Below are 15,933 nucleotides of genomic sequence, written 5' to 3' on the forward strand. Positions count from 1 at the left end.
GTGGGACTCCATCCCAGGACCCTGGGATCATGACCTGAGCTGAAGGCAGACAGCTGAAGGCAGACGCTTAACCGACCGAGCCACCCAGGTGCCCCTGGCAGAAGTTTTTTGTTTGTTTCTTAGAAATTCAATTTCTTTAACAGGTACAGTTATTCAGATATTCTGTTTCATCTTGAGTGAAGTTTGGCAACCTATGTCTTTCAAGGAGGTTGCCCATTTCATTTAAGTTGTTCAATTTGTTGGAAAAAGTTGTTCATAATATTATGAATACTGTTATCCTTTTAACATCTGTAGTTTCTGCAGTAATATCATCTTTTTCATTCCTAATCTTGGCAATTTGTGCCTTCTCTCATTGTTTTCCTTATCATTCTGGCTAGAGGGTTATCAATTTTATTTACCTTCTCCAAAAAAAATCCCTTGCTTCCATTGTCTATCATTTTTCTATTTTCTGTTTCATTGATTTCCACTTGGTCTTTCTAATTGGTGAATTCTGTGTTTCAACTTTAGTGGGCTACACCCAGATAGCTGGTAGAATATTATTTCTGGGTACATCTGTGAGTGTGTTACTGGGAGAAATTAACATGTGAAACAGTAGATTGAGTAAAGAAGATCACCCTGACCAATACAGCCTTGTTTTAATCATTATTAAGAGAAAAGTGTTAAAATCTGTGACTGTAACTATGGATTTCTATGTTTTTCTTGCAGTTCTTTTTGGTTTTGTTTCATGTAGTTTGAAGCTATTTTATTAGGCTCATATATGTTTGGAATTGTTCTTTTTGATGAGTTAACTTTTTTTTTTTAAGATTTTATTTATTTATTTATTTGAGAGAGAGCTAAAGCAAGAGAGATCACAGAGGCAGAGGGAGAAGCAGGCTCCCCACTGAGCAGGGAGCCTGATGTGGGGATCAATCCCAGGTCCCTGAGATCATGACCTGAGCTGAAGTCAGATGCTTAACTGACTGAGCCACCCAGGCGCCCCATGAGTTAACTTCTTTATCAAATAAAATGACTCTATTTAACTCTCATAATATCCTTTACTATAAAGTCTACTTTCTCTGACACCAGTAGCCATTCTAACCTTTTTTTAAGTGCTAACAGGATATGTTTCTATCCTTTTACTTTTAATCAATTTGTGTTTTTATTTTAAAGCGGGTTTTTTTGTAGGCAGTATATATTTTGGTCTTGCTTTTGTATGCAATCTAACAATCTCTGCCTTTTAATATATATTTAGACCATTCACTTCTAATACAATTGTTGATATGCTTAGGTTTGAATTTGCAATTTTGCTTTTTTGTTCCTGGTTCCTTTTTTTTCCCCCCTTCTTTTGGATTATTTGTGTACTTTTAGACATTGCACTATTTCTTCTTTGTTCAATTAGCTACATTTTTTGTTGTCTTTTTTAATGGTTGCTTTAGGGTTTAAGAGTATACATTTTTAATTTACATAGTCTACCTTCATGTGATGTTATACAGCAGAACACAGAGCAAAAGAAAGTTATAATAGTATATTTCCAGTTCTTCCCTCTTGGCCTTTGTACTATCAAACGTTTTACTTCTCCATAGGTTATACACTGCATAGGTAAACGTAGTTACCATTTCTGGTATTCTTCATTCCTTTACGTAGATCCAGCTTTCCATCTGGTATCATTTTATTCTGCTTCAACGACTTCTATGTATCATCATATTATACTGCAAGTTTATTGATGATTCATTCTTTTAAGTTTTTTTCTTAATTTCCAAAGGGGTATTTATCTCACATTTGTTTTTAAAATACAGACAATCCGCTTTTTCACAACGGATTTGCCACCAGAACACAGGTGTCATGAAAACCACCGCTAAACCTAAACCAAAATGGGAAAGGAAATGACTTACATCAACACCATCGTCACTGGACATGTAGATTAAGGCAAGTCTACCACTACTGGTCATCTGATCTACAAATGTGGTGAGATCGACAAAAGAACTATCGAAAAATTTGAGAAGGAGGCTCCTGAGATGAGAAAGGGATTCTTCAAGTATGCCTGGGTCTGGGATAAACTGAAAGCTGAACATGAACATGGTATCACCATTGATATCTCCCTGTGGAAATTCAAGACCAGCAAGAATTATGTGACCATCATTGATGCCCCAAGACACAGAGACTTTATCAAAAACATGATTCCAGGCACATCTCAGGTTGACTGTGCTGTCCTGATTGCTGCTGCTGGTGTTGGTGAATTTGAAGCAGGTATCTCCAAGAATGGACACACCTATGAGCATGTCCTTCTGGCTTACACACTGGATGTAAAACAACTAATTGTTTGTGTTAACAAAATGGATTCCACTGAGCCACCCTACAGCCAGAAGAGATACGAGGAAATCGTAAAGGAAGTCAGCACCTACATTAAGAAAATTGGCTACAACCTGACACAGTAGGATTTGTGCCCATTTCTGGTTGGAATGCTGACAATATGCTGGAGCCAAGTGCTAACATGCACTTCAAGGAATGGAAAGTCACCCATGAAGATGGGAATGCCAGTGGAACCACACTGCTTGAAACTCTGGATTGCAATCTGCCACCAACTCATCCAACTGACAAGCCCTTGTGTCTGCCTCTCCAGAACATCTACAAAATTGGTGGTATTGGTACTATCCCTGTGGGCGAGTGGAGACTGGTGTTCTTAAACCTGGTATGGTGGTCCCCTTTGCTCCAGTCAATGTTACAACTGAAATGAAGTCTGTTGAAATGCACCATGAAGCTTTGAGTGAGGCTCCTTCTGTGGACAATGTGGGCTTCAATGTCAAGAACGTATCTGTCAAAGATGTTCGTCGTGGCAATGTGGCTGGTGACAGCAAAAATGACCCACCCATGGAAGCATCTGGCTTCACAGCTCAGGTGATTATCCTGAACCATCCAGGCCAAATCATGCTGAATATGTATCTGTGCGGGATTGTCACACAGCTCATATTGCTTACAAGTTTGCTGAGCTGAAGAAATAGATCGTCGTTCTGGAAAAAAGCGGGAAGATGGTCCCAAGTACTTGAAATCTCGTGATGCTGCCATCATTGATATGGTTCCTAGCAAGTCTATGTGTTGAGAGCTTCTCTGACTATCCTCCACTGGACTGCTTTGCTATTCCTGACATGAGACAGATGGTTGCTGGGGGTGTCGTCAAAGCAGTGGACAAGAAGACAGCTGGAGCTAGCAAAGTCACCAAGTCTGCCCAGAAAGCTCAGAAGGCTAAATGAATATTATCCCCAATCCTGCCATCCCAGTCTTAATCAGTAGTGGAAGAACGGTCTCAGAACTGTTTGTATCAATTGGCCATTTAAGTTTAATAATAAAAGACTGGTTAATGATAACAATGCATCATAAAACCTTCAGAAGGAAAGGAGAATGTTTTGTGGACCATTTGTTTTTTTGTGTGTGTGGCAGTTTTAAGTTATTACTTTTTAAAATCAGTATTTTTTAATGGAAACAACTTGACCAAAAATCTGTCAAAGAATCTTGAGACCTTTAAAACGAAAGTTTAATGAGAATAAATTAATAAATAAATAAATATAAAATACAGACAATCCTCATGTTGCATAGTTCAAATATACACAGATTTCAATTACCACTATTTAGCTAAATAACACTACCCTCCCAGAGAAAAACATGGCTAAATTTCAGTTTTCATGGCATATGAACCATGAATAATTGCATAAAGTATAAACTTTGCTAATAGCTATTCACCCCATGAATTACTATGTAAATGACCATCATATGGTTTTTATCCTTTCTGTATTGATGTGATATATCACATTGATTGATTTGTGAATACTGAACCACCCTTGCATCCAGGTATAATTCGCACTTGATCATGGTGAATGATTTTCTTAATGTACTGTTGGATACGGTTTGCTAATATTTTGCTGAGGATTTTTGCCTTTATGTTCATCAGAGATACTGGCCTGTAGTTCTCTTTTTTGTAATGTCTTTATCTGGTTTTGGTATCATGGTAATGCTGGCCTCATAGAATGAGTTTGTAAGTTTTCCTTCCTCTTCTATTTTTTGGAATAGTGTGAAAAAAGTAGGTATTAACTCTTCTTTAAAGGTTTGGTAGAATTCACCCATTAAAATGTGTGGTCCTAGACTTTTGTTTGTTGGGAGTTTCTTGATTACTGATTCAATTTCATTGCAAGTAATTGGTCCAATCAAATATTCTATTTCTTCCTGCTTCAGTTTGGGAGGTTAGATGTTTCTAGGAATTTATCCATTTCTTCTAGGTTGTCCAATTCATTGGCATATAATTTTTCATAATAGTCTCTTATAATCCTTTGTATTTCTGTGGTATCAGTTATTATTTCTCTTCTTTCATTTCTGATTTTATTTATTTGAGTCTTCATTTTTTTTTCCCATGAGGCTGGCTAGACACTTGCCAACTTTGTTGATCTTTTCAAAGAACCAGCTCCTGGTTTCTTGATCTGTTTTATTGCTGTTTGTTTGTTTGTTTCTATTTCAAGTATTTCTGTTCTAATCTTTATTATTTCCTTCCTTCTATTGGCTTTCTATTGGGTATAAGGTTATATTGTTTATTTGAGATTTTTTTCTTGCTTCTTGAGGTAGGCCTGTATGGCTATAAGCTTCCCTTTAAGAACAGTTTTTGCTGCATCCTAAATATTTTGGACCTTGTATTTTCATTTTCATTTGTTTCCATGTATTTTTTTATTTCCTCTTTGGTTTCTTGGCTGATACATTCATTGTTTAGTAACATGTTCTTTAACTAACATGTTATTTAGTAACATGTTCTTTCCAGATTTTTTATCATTGATTTCTAGTTTCATAGCATTGTGGTCAGAAAAGATGTATGGTATGACTTTGATCTTTCTGAAGTTGTTGAGACTTGTTTTGTGGCCTAATATGTGATCTACTCTGGAGAATGCTCCATGTGTACCTGAAAAGAATGTGTATTCTGCTGTTTTAGGGTGAACATTCTGAATATATCTGTTAGATGATTCATCTGATCCAACGTAATTGGACCCATTGAAAGCCATTGTTTCCTTGTTTGTTTGGATTTATATCTGTTTGGATGATATATCCATTGATGTAAGTGGGGTGTTAAAGCCCCCTACTGTTATTGTATTGCTATCAATTCATTCCTTTATGTTTGTTATTAAGTATTTTATAAATTTGGGTGCTCCCTTGTTGGGTGCATAAATATTCACAATTGTTATATCTTCCAGTTGGATTCTTCCCTGTATGACTATATAGTGTCTTTCATGTCTCTTATTACAGTCATTGTTTAAGGTCTATTTTGTCCTATATAAGTCTTGCTACCCCAGCTTTCTTTTCACTTCCATTTGCGTAATAAATGCTTTTCCATCCCTTCACTTTCAAACTGTTTGTGGCTTTAGGTCTGAAATGAGACTCCTGTAGGTAGCATATAGGTGAATCTTGCTTTTTTTATCCATTCATTCACCCTATGTCTTTTGATTGGAGTATTTAGTCCATTTACATTCAGAGTAATTATATTGATAGTAATGTACTTATTGCCATTGTATTATTTGTTTTACTATTGTTCTTGTAGTTCTTCTCTGTTCCTTTCTTCTATTGTTCTCTTTCACGGTTTGGTGGATTTCTTTAGTGATATACTTGGATTCTTTTCTCTTTATTTTTTGTATATCTATTACCGGTTTTTGACTTGTGGTTACCATTAGGTTTGTATATAACATCTTCTGCATATAGCAGTCTATATTAAGTTGATGGTTGCCTAAGTTTGAACCCATTCTTTACTCCTCCCCCGCCCCATGTTTTAGGTGTATGGTGTCATACTTTACATCCTTTTATTTTGGGAATCTCTTGACTGATTTTTACACATAAAAGAATCCCAAGGAGGCTCCATGCTCAAGGCATGCAGTGTTAGCAAGGTTTATACACATCTGCTGTGGGAGGGGACCTGCAACCTCTCAGAACTCCCACCAGGCCAGCCAGGTTGGAGGGGGCAGATCCACAGAAGCACACAGTGGCATGCATGCTGTTAGCAAGTTAGGTAAGACAGTGTTTGTGCCACATCAGTTCCTGCAAATGTCCTTGTGTGTAGGCTGAGAGGTGAGAGGGGAAATGGTGCCCAGCAACAATTTTGTTCCTGGAGAAATCTCTAACAATCCCTGCCCCTCCAGTGCATACTCTGAGATTATTAAACAAATCTCTCTCTTGTATACCACAGGCATTTTTCAAACTGCTGTTTCTATGCTCTATCTCTGTGGGGCTGTTTGCTGTGCTGTCTCTTTAAGGGCAGGGGCTCAGTTTCCTCTCACCCTCCTGGCTCTCCCAAAGCCAAACCTGCTGATTTTTAAAGTTCCAGGTGTTAAGCCCCACTGATTGTAAGAACTCATGAAATTACACCCCTCTGTTTTTTTGTTTTTTTTTTAACACCCCTCTGGTTTTTAAAGCCAAATGTTATAGGGACTCAACTTTCCTGTGGGGGGTCCCTGTGCCTGGGATGCCTGATGTGAGGGTCTGTTTCTCTCCCCTCTCTGAGCCCACAGCAACCCTCCCTCCCTCAGACAGTCACATGGGTCCATTTAGCTCCCCACTGCATCTCTTCCCTCTTCAATATGTCCTCTTCTCTACATTAACTGTGGAAAGTCTGTTCTGCCAATCTTTGGGTCATTTTCTGGGTTATTTACACTGATGTGCATATTATCTAGTTGTATCCATGAGACGAGGTAAGCTTAGGATGCCCTTATACCACCAACTTCTCTGGGAGTCCTATTTTGGCAAAATTCTTAAAGGTCATGGAACAATGGTAATTTTTCCCATTGATTAAGATTGCTTTGCACAATTTCATTTTGCATGGTCTTTTTTATAGTCTCACCCAACTGTGCAAAGCAAGGACTACCTATATATTTTCACCAGGCATAAAATTCTAGCTTGACAGAGTTTGGCTTTTTTTTTTCTTTCATTATTTTAAAATGTTGTTTCACTACCTTCTAGCTTGCACTGTGTCTAACAAGAAATCTGTCATGCTTATCTTTGTTTCTGTGTACACGATGTTTCTCTGGCTGCTTTTAAGATTTGTTCTTTTTCACTGGTTTTACAGAATTTGCTTATGATATCCTCTGATGTCATTTTCTTCATGTTTTTTGTGCTTGAAGATTACTGAGTTTGCTGGATTTGTGAGCTAATGATTTTCATCATCATTTTTCACAATTATTTTTTTCAAGTTTTGTCCTGTTCCCCTCTCCTTTGGGGACTCCTATTTCATGTACATTTAGCTGCCTGAAATTGTTGTAGATCTCACTGGTGTTCTTTTAATTTTTTTTTTCTTTTTTCTTTCTGTGTTTCATTTGGAGAGTTGATTACTCTGTATCCAAATTCACTACTCTTTTCTTTTACAGTATCCAATCTGCTATTAATCTCATCCAGTGTCTGTTTCATCTTAGGCATTATAGTTTCCTTTGACTTGGATTTTTTTCTTTATTTTCCTTGTGTCTACCTAACAGGCTCAATCTTCTCATTAGCTTCTTAAACACACAGAATACCATCACAGTAACTGTTTTAAAACCCTTTCCTACTAATTCTATCATCCAGGCATTTCTGGTTCAGTTTTAATTGATTAATTTTTCTTACTACTGGATTAGAGTAGCATTTGCTGTAGGTCCAATTTTTTTCCTTCTACTGAAGCAAAACCCTTCTTAGTGCTCTACCCACGGACCAATGAATTATGAGGTTTTCTGCTCTGGCTATTGAGACCAGGTACTATTCCCAGTCCTGTGTGAGTTCTAAAATTCATTCCCTCTAACTCTTTGGGGTGGTTCTTTCCTCACCCTTGGTTAGTTTTTTATGCCAAGCAATAATCAGTAATCAACTGCATACTCAATTGGGACCCTCTGCAGTTTTCCAGGGGCTTTCTCTGTGCAGCTCTCTCCTCTCTAGTAGTTGTCTTGAAACTCTATCTCCCCAGACTCCCAGATCTTTTTCCTCAACCCCTTGTGAGTGATAGGCTCTGTCTAGATCCACCTCCTTGGGAAAATGCTCCAGGCAAAGAGCTGAAACAATTGTAAGATTCACCTTATTTGTTTACTTTCTTAGAAATAATTTGCTTCACTGCTTAATATCCAATGTCTTCAGAACCATCTTGTGTCATATCTTTTGATATCAGTTTTTGGTTATTTCAGTTAAAAAGGTAAATTCAGTCTCCACTATGGCCAAAAAAGAAACTCAAAATACCCAGAATTTTTACCTGAATTTTCCTAACAATATCTCAGTTCTTTACTTCTTTTAGAGACAAATTCCTCCACCTTTGTCATTCATTTTTTAGTATATTTTTTGTTAACTAAATAAAATGTAAAGCACTATTTATATATACTATGCATGAAAGCCAAAATAAGCACAAGCCCAAAATGTAAAAGAAACTAGTAGAAGACTAATTGCAATGATGCATGTAAAAGATCTGAACTGAAGCATTAAAATGCCTTGCTTTAGACATCCCACATTCATTACCAGCATGTAGTTTATCATTTGATTGTTGGAGAAAAATTTACGGAACAATATTTGTAATGTTTCCCAAGCCTTTACAAATGACACATGCCAGATTCAAATATATGCATATTTCTGCACACCAACAGATTAACAGAAGATTCCATATGAGACAGTTACTATAAGCCTGACACCTGGTCACAGCCCACGTAAGGTACAGAGCATTGTCCCAGTCCTCTAGGAACCTACAGGGCCTGGCACATAGTAGGGAAACAGTGAATCCCTTTTCAATGAATAAATGAGTGCAAGGATCAATGAACAAATCTATCAAGATGGGAAGACCAAGCTATGCCAGTTTTAGAAGAGGAGGAGTCTCAGGAGAAGGCAATTCACTCAACCCATAAGAAAGGAAATGATATTTAATTAAAAAAAGAAGAAGAAGAAGAACTCAGAGACAGAAAGCAGAATGACAGTTTTCAGTTGTGGAGGTGGTGGAGAAGTGGAAGGAGTAATTACCGTTTAGTTGGTACAGCTTCAATTTTGCAAGACTTAAAATATTCTGTGGATAGATGGTAGCGCTCATAACCCAACAATGTGAATACACTTAATGCCACTGAAATGTACTCTTTTTTTTTTTTTTTAAGATTTTATTTACTTATTTGACAAGAGACAGAGATAGCAAGAGCAGGAACACAAGCAGCGGGAGTGGGAGAGGGAGAAGCAGGCTTCCCCTCGAGGAGGGAGCCCGATGTGGGACTCGATCCCAGGACCCTGAGATCATGACCTGAGCCGAAGGCAGACGCTTAACGACTGAGCCACCCAGGCACCCTGAGATGTACTCTTAAAAAATGGTTAACATAGCAAATTTTATCTTATGTGTATTTTACCACAATTAAAATTTTTAAATAAATACATAAAATCATCAAAGCTGAGAAGATTTTTTTTAATACATAGAATTAACTAGGTATAGAGAAAGAAAAAAATCTTTTCCTCTGCTCATCTGAGGTTCCCCAGCTGGGGCCCTATAAATTAGACAGGCCAATGACAGGTTAACAAGAGAACAACAAACAGAAGTTTATTAACATGTGCATTATGCATGTACACATGGGAGCACCCAGCAATGAGTAACTCAAAGGAGTGATTAGAATTGGAGCTTATGGGGCGCCTGGCTGGCTCAGTCGGTTAAGTGTCCGACTCTTGATCTCAGCTCAGGTCTCGACCTCAGGGTCACGAGTTCAAGCCCTGCATTGGGCTCCATGTTAAAATAATAATAATATATTATTAATTAAATTTTAAAAAGAATTAGTGTTTATATGCCATCTTAGGCTAACCAAAGAAAAAAGAGGTTTGGGGGTTCTAGGCAGGGCAAGGTGACCAGGAAAATTATGATAACAAGGATCATCTGATAAGGTTTGTTATGCAGATTCAAGTCAGTGCCTTCTCCATTGATAAGAGTTTATGGGAGTCCTCTTCCTGGTACTGGAGAGGGAGACACCTCTACAAATGGAAATTTCCTTTACAAAAAGAAAACAGATGTCCTGTTTTTAGAGCTTTCACTGTATCGTCTGGTTTTCAATATCTTTTCGCTCAAAATAGTCCATATGCCTCCAAAGAGGCATATTTTGGGGTGGCAAATTCTTGTATCCTTAACACTATTAGCATATGGGCTCCACTATCAAGAGTGTTTTTTTCCTTATTTTTAATTTAAATTTTACACTAAGAAAACATGTATTAGTCTTTGGCTTAACAATAAACTAGCCTGTTGACGTTACTATCAAACTTTATCTGAAGCAGCCACCTATCAACTACTCTCTTCACCTTAATATCCCCAAATTACAGTTTGGGAAAAGTAAGAACTGTAAGTTTACATGCTGATTTACAACAATATCCATCTATGCCGTGTGGACTACAAGTGACTCCCTGTACACACCAAACATGAGTTGAGTGCTTACCACGTGCCAAACTTTGAGACAGGTATTCATCCTTCTTGTCTACTTTAGTCCTCCCAACAACAGTTTGTAGAGTAATACTATCTCAGGTTAGGAAACAGAGTTATAAACATTTTTTATAAAACTTGCCATATATTATGCAGCTTAAATAGAGAAGTCGGGATTCAAAGCTAGTTCTATATGTTTCCAAAGTCCATATTCTGCTACTTACTAGGCAACATGCTTCAGTATTGCAGTGGTCCCCAAAGTGTGACCCTGAGACCAGCAGCATCAGCACCATCTAGGAACTCATTAGAGATGCAAAAACTTGGCTCCTTCCCAGTCTTACTGACTGAGAAATTTTGGAAATGGAGCTCAGCAAGTGATTTTGATGCCCACTCAAGTGTGAAAGCCACTGAATTATTGGATGACCAGTGGCAACGAGGAGAAACTTTAGAAGATAAGAGAGAGTGGGATGAGAGAGGAATGGTGGGTATAAATTGCCCTAGTCTCTGATAACATCCTCCATTAGGTGATCATATCTGTAGCTCCAGGAACTCACATGAAAAGGGATATGCCAAGAATCTGTTGCCCAAGATGGTGATAAAGTGAATCCCAGGTATGGTACAATAACTTCTTCCAACAGAATATCACTGCATAATAAAGGGACTTCCAAAATGATGTGGGAAACAAAGGCAAAAAGAAAAATTAAATTTCCTTACTACTTACAACCCACTAACAAGTCCTTCAAACAGGCAGAGTGACATTCCTCTAGGAACTCAGCTGCCTTGGTGTTAATGCTTTGCTAAGGGCAAAAGGCAATCTTAGCTTAACATTATCCTGACCCGCCCCCCCCAGGATCCTATAAGACTACTTTAACATATAAAAATTCCTTTGGAAACTTCCATTTATCTCTACCCCCCAAAATATAGGTTAAAGTATCCTCCAAGCATATAACCCACCAATATACATCTGAAGGGCCTGTTATGACTGAGTTTTTACTAGACTGTAATAAATTATGTTTTCCTAACAATAATTGGCCCCCTCAAGGTCCTGGAAACTTTGCTTCCAAAATTCCTTAGAGACAGGCCATCTCTAGCCCCCTCCCAACTTGAAAGTATATAATCAGCCACTCCTCATGACCCCAGTGCAGCTCCTTCTGCCCACGGGTCCTGTCCCCGTGCTTTAATAAAACACCACCTTTTTGCACTGAAGACGTCTCAAGAATTCTTTCTTGGCCATCAGCTCTGAACCCCACAACTTCAAACCACATCACAAAACACAAGGTGAAACATCCACATCCAGGGTCTTTAAGTCAGCATTCCTGAAGTCATACTTGGACCACACGTGTATCCACAAAAAAAAGGGGGCTGGGGAGCCAATAAATTAGAAAATTTATTTCTACCTGTCTAACAGAACTACTTCACAAGGCAACTTAGCATATTATGGCTCAAGCAGCTTTACATACTTCCCCAAAGACCCCTTATTACAGGTAAATGCCTAGTAACAACCCACTGAACTAGAGCTCTTGGAGGAAATAGCTCTCCAAGACACCAGAAGTAGAGACACAGATGTTATTTATAAAGGGAATTTGACACTGCTTTCTCCCCACCCTGACCTCAAACGAAGATGCAGTTTTGTTGATTCTGGATGGGCCAACAACTAGGAGAGCCCAATATGTTCATAAATATTCTTTATGTTTAATTTATAGATAACTTGTGAAGTTCTTCTATAATAAAAGATCAGTAGTACAGAAAGAATTGAATTTTTCCTATCAAATGAGATCTGAGCAAGCAGTATCTCAGCAGCATTCTTCCTTCGATGAAGGACATGGTTTCTGGGAAGAACCATTGCAAGATGTGCCTCATCTGCTTCTACCCTGTGTGATCACCTTGCTTCTAATAAGATTTCATTTCCTTGACTAATTAAAGCACCATCTGGGCCAGTTAATAAAAATATGCCAAGTCTATAATTTTTTTAAATGTGACCCTTATAAATAAAACAAAAAATAAAGAAATTAAAATTTTAGAGGGCAGAGCAAGATGGCAGAGGAGTAGGAGACCTGGATTTCATCTGGTCTCAGGAATTCAGCTGGATAGGGATCAAACCATTCTGAACACCTACAGACTCAACAGGAGATCAAAGAAAAGAATAGCAACAACTCTCTGAACAGAAAAGCAACCACTTTCTGGAAAGCAGGACATGCGGAGAAGTGAATCCGAGGCGATATTCGGGAGGATAGACGGTGGGGGAGGGGGCCTCCGTCGGCTGCTTCTGGCAAGTGATAGAGCCGCAGAGCACAAAATCGGAACTTTTAGAAGTCCGCTCCGCTGAGGGACATCGCTCCAGTGGCTAAGCTGGGGGTGGAACCCTCGCGGGGACAGTGTGGTCTCAGGACCCTCTGGGGTCACAGAAAGACCGGGGGTGCCTGAGTGCAGCAGAGCTCCCAGGTATCGAGCGGCGAAGCCAGCTGTAGAGACAGAGCCGAGGCGTGGGCTCTCAGCTCAGGGTTGCATAAACTGTGATCCCAGGCACAGTTGGGCCACTGCTCTTCCAGCAGGGACCCAACAAGTGACAGATCCGGGGAGACTCCCCTTCCTCCCCAGGGAGGAGTGGCACGGGAGTGCACTGCAGGGATCTGCTGGGTTTGGAGACTCCACACGGGGTCGGGTGCCAGAGATAGAAACGATCGGTCACAGGCCGGGTGAGCATGGAGTGCAGCCGGGGACCGGGGAGACGGGAGTGAGTGACTGCTTTTCTCTCGGGGCTCACGGAGGAGCGGGGCCCCGAGTTCTCGTATCCTCTGGGGCGGAGATTGCCATTTTCACTCTCGGCCTCCAAAGCTGTACAGACAGCTTGCAGGGAACAAAAGCTTCCAAGAGCAAACCCGAGCAGATTACTTAGCCCAGACCCGGCAAGGGCGGGGCAATTCCACCTCCGGCAAAGACATTTGGGAACCATGGCAACAGGCCCCTCCCCCAGAAGATCAGCAAGAACAGCCAGCCAAGACCAAGTTTACTGATCAATGAGAATGGCAGAACTCCAGCGCTAGGGGAATACTGCACATAGAATCCATGGCTTTTTTACCATGATTCTTTTAGTCTTTCAAAGTTAAATTTTTTTAACTATTTTTTTTAATTTTTCTTTTTCCCCTTTTCAACCATCTTATCAATCCCTTTCTTAAAAAAAACATTTTTATTTTTCACTTTTAGAGTCATATTCTATCCCTTCATAGTAGTTACCCTTATTTTTGGCAAATATATATAAGTTGTTCTCTCTTCAAAATTTTGAGATACAGCTTCTTCTTTTTTTTTTTTTTAAAGATTTTATTTATTTATTTGAGACAGAGAGAATGAGAGAGAGAGAGCACATGAGAGGGGGGAGGATCAGAGGCAGAAGCAGGCTCCCTGTCGAGCAGAGAGCCCAATGCGGGACTTGATCCTGGGACTCCAGGATCATGACCTGAGCCGAAGGCAGTTGCTTAGCCAACTGAGCCACCCAGGCGCCCGAGATACAGTTTCTTCTAACAGGTCAAAATATACCATAAATCTCTAGTGTATGGCTTTGTTCTACTCTCCTGCCTGATCACATTCTCTCCCTTTTCTTTTTTTTAATCCCCTTTTTTCTTTTTTCAAACAACTTCTTATCAATTCCTTTTATAAAATTTTTTATAATTTTCATCTTTACAGTCATATTCCATCCCCTCATCATATCAACCCTTATTTTTGTACATATATAAGTTTTTCTTTCTTTAAAATTTTGGGAGGCACTTTCTTCTAACAGACCAAAATACACCCAAAATCTAGTGTGTGGCACTGATCTACGCACCAGCCTGATCATATTTGATCATATTCTGGGTTTTTTTTGTTTTGTTCTGTTTTTGTTTGTTTTTATCTTTTTCTTTTTCTTTTTTCTTTCTTTCCCTTTCTTTTCCCCCAGCTTCAGGTCTTTTCTGATTTGTTTAGAGTATATTTTCTGGGGACGTTGTTACCCTGTTAGCATTTTGTTCTCTCATTCATCTATTCTCCTCTGGATAAAATGACAAGACGGAAAAAATCACCTCAACAAAAAGAACAAGAGGTAGTACCAACTGCCAGGGACCTACCCAATACAGACATTAGTACGATGTCAGATCTAGAGTTCAGAATCATCACTTTAAAGATACTAGCTAGGCTTGAAAAAAGCATGGAAGTTATTAGAGAAACCCTTTCTGGAGAAATAAAAGAACTAAAATCTAACCAAGTAGAAATCAAAAAGGCTATTAATGAGGTGCAATCAAAAATGGGGGCACTAACTGCTAGGATAAATGAGGCAGAAGAGAGAATCAGTGATATAGAAGACCAAATGATGGAAAATAAAGAAGCTGAGAAAAAGAGAGATAAACAACTACTGGATCACGAGGGCAGAATTTGAGAGATAAGTGATACCATAAGATGAAACAACATTAGAATAATTGGGATCCCATAAGAAGAAGAAAGGGAGAGAGGGGCAGAAGGTATACTGGAGCAAATTATAGCAGAGAACTTCCCTAATTTGGGGAAGGAAACAGGCATCAAAATCCAGGAGGCACAGAGAACCCCTCTCAAAATCAATAAAAATAGGTCAACACCCCAACATCTAATAGTAAAACTTACGAGTCTCAGAGACAAAGAGAAAATCCTGAAAGCAGCTCGGGAGAAGAGATATGTAACCTACAATGGTAGAAACATTAGATTGGCAACAGACCTATCCACAGAGACCTGGCAGGCCAGAAAGGACTGGCAGGATATATTCAGAGCACTAAATGAGAAAAATATGCAGCCAAGGATACTATATCCAGCTAAGCTGTCATTGAAAATAGAAGGAGAGATAAAAAGCTTCCAGGACAAACAAAAACTAAAGGAATTTGCAAACACAAAACCAGCCCTACAAGAAATCTTGAAAGGGGTCCTCTAAGCAAAGAGAGAGCCTAAAAGCAACATAGACCAGTAAGGAACACAGACAATATACAGTAACACTCACCTTACAGGCAATACAATGGCACTAAATTCCTATCTTTCAATAGTTACCCTGAATGTAAATGGGCTAAATGCCCCAATCAAAAGACACAGGCTATCAGATTGGATTAAAAAACAAGACCCATTAACATGCTGTCTGCAAGAGACTCATTTTAGACCCAAAGACACCCCCAGATTGAAAGTGAGGGGGTGGAAAACCATTTACCATGCTAATGGACACCAAAAGAAAGCTGGGGTGGCAATCCTTATAACACACAAATTAGATTTTAAACCAAAGACTGTAATAAGAGATGAGGAAGGACACTATATCCTACTTAAAGGGTCTATCCAACAAAAAGATCTAACAATTGTAAATATCTATGCCCCTAACATGGGAGCGGCCAATTATAAAAGCCAATTAATAACAAAAGCAAAGAAACACATTGACAACAATACAATAATAGTGGGGGACTTTAACACCCCCCTCACTGAAATGGACAGATCGTCTAAGCAAAAGATCAACAAGGAAATAAAGACTTTAAATGACACACTGGACCAAATGGACTTCACAGACATATTCAGAACAT

At 39.0% G+C, this 15,933-nt stretch overlaps 1 pseudogene; it reads left to right on the top strand.

The window, feature by feature from the left end:
• Positions 1-1,850: 1,850 nt before the first annotated feature.
• Positions 1,851-3,372, top strand: LOC110591338 (annotated as a pseudogene).
• Positions 3,373-15,933: the final 12,561 nt, after the last annotated feature.

Source organism: Neomonachus schauinslandi, chromosome 2, assembly GCF_002201575.2.
Source record: "Neomonachus schauinslandi chromosome 2, ASM220157v2, whole genome shotgun sequence".
Lineage (NCBI taxonomy): Eukaryota > Metazoa > Chordata > Mammalia > Carnivora > Phocidae > Neomonachus > Neomonachus schauinslandi.